This window comes from Salvia hispanica, chromosome 1 (assembly GCF_029641045.1).
Source record: "Salvia hispanica isolate PSC_SH4W2 chromosome 1, Shi_PSC_v1, whole genome shotgun sequence".
NCBI lineage: Eukaryota > Viridiplantae > Streptophyta > Magnoliopsida > Lamiales > Lamiaceae > Salvia > Salvia hispanica.
The window spans coordinates 19,062,293-19,070,636 of NC_142692.1; the positions used below are offsets into that span (position 1 = coordinate 19,062,293).

The 8,344-nt window shown below is 34.0% G+C and overlaps 1 long non-coding RNA gene across 1 annotated transcript; it reads left to right on the forward strand.

Moving 5' to 3' along the window:
• Window positions 1–5,140: 5,140 nt before the first annotated feature.
• LOC148933387 (uncharacterized) lies at window positions 5,141–5,915 on the forward strand. The gene is made up of 2 exons (XR_016135901.1): window positions 5,141–5,230; window positions 5,643–5,915. It is a non-coding gene; the product is annotated as an uncharacterized LOC148933387 (long non-coding RNA).
• The last annotated feature ends 2,429 nt before the right edge of the window (window positions 5,916–8,344 follow it).

An 8,344-nucleotide genomic window follows, 5' to 3' on the forward strand; every position in this document is an offset into this window, starting at 1 on the left:
AATCGAGAGATACCTAATTAGGATTGATAAAAGAATGAACAACACCTAGGTAATTTGCATTCGAGAGAAGGAATTCTAGAGTGAGGGCTTGAGCATTTTGTTTTAAGGAGTTAATTGTGAAATATTAGAAGGAGACTTCAATATTAATGGTTAATCAATTGGTTAAGTTCACTCGAGAGAGGGCTTAGTCCAGGCTAGCGGCTTTCCTAGTAATCCTAGAGACTTCAAATGGGTAATCGAAGTTGTTGAGTTGTTCACATCGTGTTCGTTATAGTTGGATCCAAGGCTCTACCTTGTTCTCTTATTTGAAACTCGTCTTTTGTTCCGTGTTTTATCTTGTTTATGTTTAATTGTTTTTCAAAATCAAAACCAACCTTTCCGGATACTCTAGATAGTAGTCAAAATCGGTTCGTGGTACTTGAGTTGCACAATTTGTCTCCGTGGATACGATACTCGTACTTGTTTATTGCTACACTAGCCCCGTACACTTACGGGTAATTCTCGTGTTTAAAATAAATCGAGTCAGGACGCCGGGATATCGGAGTGCCAGAACTCTCATCCTCGAACACCGGATTGTTGAGGTCCGTTGGAGACGCGCCGCTCTCGCTGCTTGTATAATCAGCGAAGGTGCGCTTCGACGCCCTCTTCTTCGCCACCGTCGATTGTGGAATCATACCACCAATGAACTTCTGCTTCTCCTTCAAGATCGCCCAAGACTGGTAGTGCTTGAACTCGCCGTACAATGACGAGTACGATCTCACCGCTTTGTCGCGCACATCTGACAAACTTTCGCCGCTGGTCTGCTCCCTCTCGCACTTGTCGTACTCCCCCGCGAACAGATTGACCTGCTTCTTGATTTAATCCCAGTTCTTGCGTAGCTGCTCCCTATGGCGCTTGTAGGCGTGGGGTGGCGTGGCCTCGTTGTATTTTTCGGCGATGCACTCCCAATATGCTGTTACCTTCTAGTTGTTGGCGAACACCGGATCCTCTGACACATCAATCCAACATCTTGTCAAGACGAAGGATTCGTCTGCGGCGTAGTTCGTCCTTCCCGGGGCGAACTCTTCACACACCGCCGTTTGCGGCAACTTCTGGGCTCGTGCCTTGGGCCGCCTCTTCTTGGTGGCGGAGCCCGACTCGGCGGGGGCGGCGGCGGATGGAGCGGCGTCGTCGGCGGATCGGCCGTGAGGAGCAGCAACGGTGTGCGGTTCGGAGAAGGCTCCATGTCTGACAGCCCGTACGAGTCCGTGCTGAAGTCGGGATCGTACTGGGCGTTGGTGTCGAATGGCCGGTAATCATCGGGTTTTGTACCCGACCATCGTGCACCACCAAACATCGGACTATTTGGACTTGGGTAATCTTCGGGATTCATTTTGTTTGAAGTGTAGAATATGTAGTGTGAAGTTGAGAGGGAAAGAAGTGAAAAATGAGTGAAAAAAGTGAGAATATATATAGGTTTTGTAAATTAAATAAAATTAAATTAAAAATAAAAAAACGCGTCGCATCGTCCGCGATGCCACAGTGGCGAACGATGCGACGGACGATGAGCATCGTCCGTGCTTCGTCCGCGGACGATGGTTAAGCCATCGTCCACCCCATTGTGGATGCTCTTACTTTATTCACTATCAATTTAAGACAATATTCATAAACCCCGTGCCGAAAAGAAGCGTATCTATTAGCAAGAGCAAGGAACAGAGAGGGAGTATTTCTTTGCAGAAACCAACTCAAACTTTCTGGGCGGGGTGGGGCGGCCAGGGCGCTGGTTCCACCACTGCTCACATTTTGTTATAAATATAATATTTCATTCGTTCCATATTAATAGAGTCATTTTTTTTTAATTTGGGAAGTTCCAATTAATTGAGTCATTTCTATTTTTAGCAAAAAGTAGTTTTCTCTTTTACTTTATTTACTCTTCATCTCTCTTACTTTATTCTCTTTTATTTTATTCACTACCCATTTAACATATTATTTTTAAACTCCGTACCGAAAAAAAATGCTTCTATTAATAGGGAACGGAGGGAATATAAAAAAGTGAACCCTATATTCCACTAATTTTCAACTCATTATTCTTTATATTTCTTAAAAGTTGTGTCCGCACCAAGTGTGACTCAAACGCTCTTAAATTATATGATAGTACTTAACTATTAAGACAATCTCCAACCATACACAAAATGAGTTTTGGTATAGAAATTTTTCTCCAACTATACATCAAACTCAAACCTACTTTTGAGGTTTTTTGTGAAACAACACCATATTTAATGTTACTGCAAAAGTTTTGTGAAATAAAAACTCAAAAATAGTATAAATTTTAAATTTGGGTTTAGGGTTTAGATAAAACTCTTTTTTTTCCCAAAAGATCAGCTAATTGATTTTCAAAGCGTGCAAAAGCAAACTCCATAATTCCAGCTTCTGTCATTCACTTGATATAGTATCTTTCAATATCAACGTGTTTAGTCGTATAATCCTAGCACTTTTTAGTCTGTAACAGCTAAAACTGGTTGACTGATTGTCCGTGTCTTCAATAATTTTCTTCAGAGAGAGAGTGTTGGAGAATGACGATATTCTGCAAATTTTATAGTACTCCCCGCCCCTTGTTTTACTATTACTCCCTCCGTCCCATAAAAATTGTTCTATTTATCCATTTACATTCGTCCCATAAAATTTATCCCATTTCACTTTTTACTATTTTTGCTAGTAGACTTCATATTCCACTAATTCATTTCTACTCACATTTTATTATAAAACTAATATATAAAAATAGGACTCACATTCCACTAAATTTTTCAACTTACTTTTCATTACATTTCTTAAAACTCGTGTCCAGTCAAAGTAAGACAATCTTTATGGGACGGAGGGAGTACTTTTTAGATTGTCTCAAGTCATTTTTAAAAAAAAAAAAAAAAAAAGCAATCTCAATTTTCTCTCTTACTTTACTCTCTTTTGGAATACTTTATTTTTTCATCTTTCTACTTTTTTCCTTTCTTATTTTTATTTTCCCTATACTTAACTTACTTAATACTCCCTCCGTCCCAATAAATATGAAACGTTTGCTTTTCGGCATAGGATTTTATGTAGTGTTGTTTTTTGAGTTAAAGAAAAGAGAGTAAAGTAAGAGAGAGGGAAAAGTAGAGATAAAGTTATTTCTATTTTAAGAAACGTTTCATTTTTAATGGGACAACCCAAAAAGGAAAACGTTTCATTTCTAGTGGGACAGAGGGAGTACAATTTTTCTTAATCACCTTGTTAAAAAGAAAATGCCTCTAGTACAAAGGGACGGGGTCCCATGATTTTTTTAACACAATTTTTAGAAATATTTTCACTACACATTATACCACTCTCTCTGTTCCAAGGAAAATGACCCATTCCTTAGGTGACACAAAATTCTATGCAACTTGATTTTATGTGTTAGGTAGAATAAAGTAAAATATAGGGAATAAAATAGAGATAAGGGACTTCTATTTTAAGCGAAAAGTGTGTCATCTCCTGTGGGACGAAGGGAGTACATTATACTTTTAATAAGGTGAGTCCACTATCTATTAATACAAACTTCAAGTATAATACTCCCTCCGTCCCTGCATATGATCAGCTTTCCATTTTGAATTGTTCCACCCCAAATGATCAATTTCCTTTTTTAGTTAAAAACAAAATTTCACTTTCTCTTACTTTATTATCTCTTAATTTTTCATTGTTTATACTCTATACTCTCTCCACTTTAATTCAATATAGTATATCATTTTCTTAAATCTCATGTCCAAAAACAATTCATCACTTGAAATAGGACGAAGGGAGTATTCAAATTATCCACATTCTATCTTTAAAAGCAACACAAATCTTCACAACCCGTTAAAATAAGGCAAGTCCACTTTTTACATTATACACTTTTTATTTTCCACTATTCATTAGCATACTTCAATTATACTATTAAAAGCAACACTGTTTTACAACACATTTAAAATAATCCACTTTCTATTTTCAGAAATATTTTCACCACACATTATACTATTAATAAGGCGAGTTCACTGTCCATTAACACTACTTCAACTATTTATCTCTTTCTCTTTCATATTTTAATAATTTAACATCAAAATTTGTATCATCCCAAAAATCATATTTTTAGGAGACTTCCGGAGTAAATTTTGAAATTCACTTCAACGATTTATAAATATTTCAAAAACTAAATCAAAGTTGTATAAGAAAGAGTAAGATTGTTTAGCTAAGTGCCTAAGTGACATTATTACACTTTATAATTTCACAATTACTCTAATTCATAAAAAATAAAAAATAATACTATATTGGTGATTTTTTTTTTCAAATCTACGTAAATATATATTTTGATTTTCTATTTAATTATTATTTTTATTTTAGTTTTACAAGTATTAAAAATAGAAATTACTCTAATATGTTGGAATTTTCAAATAGAAAATGACTCAATCAATATGGAATGGAGCGAATATGATATCGAAAACTTTTTACATTTCACGTGCCTTCCTGTTTTTGTTTGGCTGGAAATTCATTCCAAAATTGAGTTTGCGATTAAAACATCCCAATATCTAAGAAAAATTCAATTAAATAGTCGCAAAATTCTTGGTAGTAGGTCTAAGTCTGAGAAGCTTCGCCCAAAAGTAAATTTTGCAAATAGGGTTTGAAATCATAATTACGAACGTTATTACTTGTATCTAATTTAATTTGTCTGCCACACTTAATAATATAAATAATACTATGAGAGATGATCTGAAAGAGGCCGTATGGATTCGAATATTGAGATTTGGATGTCCTTCCCATAATATCCCATTGTCATAAAAGGTGGCCAAATTTGTAAATATATATCACAGTCCTTACTGCAGAAAAATGGTAGCATTATAAGTTTAGCAACTTATGCGGGTGAAAGGGATATCCATATTCCCTAGTTTTGAAGCATTTGTGTATGTCTGTATTGCTTATACAAACATATATTCTGATTCCCATTGGAATGTGTTGTAAAGCGCCAAATAAGATAAAATCTTCTACGTAACAACACGTACAAAATTTGGCTTCATTTTTATTTTTCTTACACATCAAATAATTTACCAAGCATCCTCAGATTCAGACTGCAATCTCTTCTACACTACTATATATATGTGTGTGTACAGAGAGAGAGAATATGCTTAAAATCTATGTGTAACTAAAAGAGCTTATTTTGTAGGGTAAACCAGGACTGCCATGGAGGACGGTAGCGCGCAAAATTCCTTTGGTGCGTGCCTTTCCCTTTTTTTTTTTTTTTAAATAAATAATTGCAACATTACTATACTGCTAGGCCAACACACATAATTATATGCATCCGTATATCTCCGATCTTGTTTTTAATTAACTGCAATTTCTCAACATATAATAATGAAAAAAAACTGTATTTTTGGCATAAACTATCAATCTTGATGCACAATAAATTCAATCTTTGTAAATGTGTGATAATTAGTTAATAGTAGAAGTTAAAAGAACGAGGTTTTATAGTCCATCAAATAATATAAGAGAGGTGGCTCTTGTTGGAATCTCAATGTTTGTTTTTCTGTGGTCCTAGATACTTCTGCATGCTATAATAATGAATTTAGCACCCTAAAATAAAATAAAGTTAAATTGTTTTAAATGTGATGTTTAATTTGTATCAGTTGAAGGCGATACAAATGATGGGCTGGAAAGAATGCACAAACTACGTGATGATAAGCTGTTAAAAGTGGAAGAGCTTAAGGGGAAGACAGAAGCGATGATTGATGAGTTAAAAAAAAAGAAGACTGAAACAAGAGATTTCGAGGACCTCGCTGAAAATTATACCACCAAAAGAGATCAACTTTTTATGGCCTTATCAGGAAAAGACAAGTAATTGTAGTTCAATTTTCAATCTCCAAGTTACAAAAATTATAAATAAGTGGAGTTTTAGCTCACTTTTCTCATTTGCAATTACAATTTTTTATATTGATATTTAAATTATAATATTCTTATTTAATTCCAAACACTTTATTTGATAAAAATAAACAATTAATTATATTAAATTCCTTGGAAACTTAAAAATTAATCAAAATTGGACACTGACTTAATTGAATATATTTTTATATTCATATTTGCATTAATTATGCAACTCTACATACAATTTTCCAATTTGTAAATAATCATTGAACAAATCATTTTGGTTATCAAAGAATTATTTAATTTCTCACATATCACAATATCTGAGATGGGTATATGCCTAAAATGAGTTGAAAATATGCATTTATTATTAGTTACTTATATTTTTGTAATTTATGTGTATAATGATTCTGATTTGACTTGTTTTATTTGTTTTATTTGGAGGATGTATTTCAAGAAAAACTATCCTTAAAAATTGAAGAACTTGAAGCTCTCGAATTTATTGTCGAGAAATTACGAAAAAAAATCTGTATCATGATATTATTTGTCGTAATTTTTTCGCCGGTGATATATAACAAACTCAGGTAAAGTTCAGATATTACTTTTCCAAATTTAAAGTTTATGGAAAATTCAACTTTTTGAAAATTCTATGATATTAAGATATTAGCAGCCAATATCCCTATTAAATTTTTAAAAATGGCTTTTAATTCTTGAAAGTTGACTCGAGTCTTTGGTGCCCACTTTTCCACTTGTTTCTCTTTCACTTTGTCTTTCTATACGAAAAGAAGACTAATATGCTCCAAAAAGGTTTTGCTTGTACTCCTATTATTTTGCATTTCTCTTGTATAATAATCGTGACGATAAATATAATAATTTATATCTATATCTATATATATATAAAAGGTGAGATTTGATATTCTTTTGAAAAATTTATAAGTTTTGTCCTCATTCTGAAATATTCATAAGATATGAAATCAATTTGATAATATTGCATTTGGAGCTTATGTTTTTAAAAATAAATTTAGATTAAATTATGTGGTGCAAGTTTTTCTTACATTCAGCCATGGAATTGTAACTGTCACATATATTCTAATTCATTATCATGTATATTTATTACCATTACAATATTGATTACCATTACCATATTTATTACCATTACCATTATTCAATATTGGAATTAAAAAATTAGTGCAATTTACCACCACCACCCAATTAATTTGTTTGAATCATATCTATGGATTAATGGTCTGCAATCAATTTATAATGTGGCAGTTATAAACGACAACTTTGATAAAAAAATCTATTTGTTCAAATTATTTTTATTAATGGATTATAATTTGAAAGGTAAAAAAATTTATAATTCAGTTGTTATTAATTTAATTTATAACAAATACTATTGGCTTTAAAGTCGCTAAGAATACGAAGAGCTACCCGTTTTCTATAAATTTGGCTTGTTCAAAGATGCTTTACGAAAATAGAAACACGAAGATAATTGAGTTCCACCAAGCAAATAAACTCAAAGAATTGATGGAAATTCATTCTTGCTAATGGCAATGATAAGGCTAATTTCATGCATTGGTTATGTAGTGAAAAACATCACATTTCTGCTGGATCTAACAAGATTTGTTAAGCCAGGTGTGTGTGTAGCGCTGGATCCAGGAGATGCTGGAGGAGGATATCTAGCGAGGAGCAGGAACGGAATCACGAGGAAAAGCTAGAGGAAGGAAGCCAAAAGCTGAGGGCAATCAAGTCAATCAATACCTCGCTGGGCCCCACCTCGAAGCTTATAAATAAAGGAGTGCGCAACAAGAATGGCAGATCGGTTACACTCCACACACAGTCACGCTCTTAGCACACACACTAGGGATATGGGAAATTTGGGGTGGTTTTCGTTTTCGTGAATTACGTATCAGTGCACCACCGTCCCTTGAGGGCGAAGAAACAATTGTTCTCTTAATTTCTGTTTACTACTCTGTTCCGTCTCGAACTTCACTTTTGGAAGTCGAGCTTGCTGTTTTTGTTGCTGGATTAGTTTAACCGTTCTGTTTACGTTTGATTTGCCTTGATGAAGTTGGATTTCGTGTTGATTATTATGACGCTTGCTATTTTGGTTTGTTTATTTGAGATGTTCTCTTGAATTTGTTGCTGAATATTTTAGGAGATTCGAGAATCGTGGTATTGAAGTTGTGTTCGGTTGGATTTTTGTTCGGATGCTTGGATCCGGAGTGGATTTAGCATCCGAAGTGTGGATCTGAACAGGGGAGGTGAAATTTGTGCATGAGATTATGGGGATTTTGTTCTGCTTGGTTTGCTTCGTCTAGTAGTGTGATTTCCGTCGTTGTTTCGTTTACCGTTAAAATTATGTTTCCAATCTACATCTGAGTTTGTTTTTCTCGATCTCTGCATTTATTTGTGTTCGTTGAAGAAGATGAAGTCATTTTCAGTTGATGCTTTAGTTAGTTAGGCT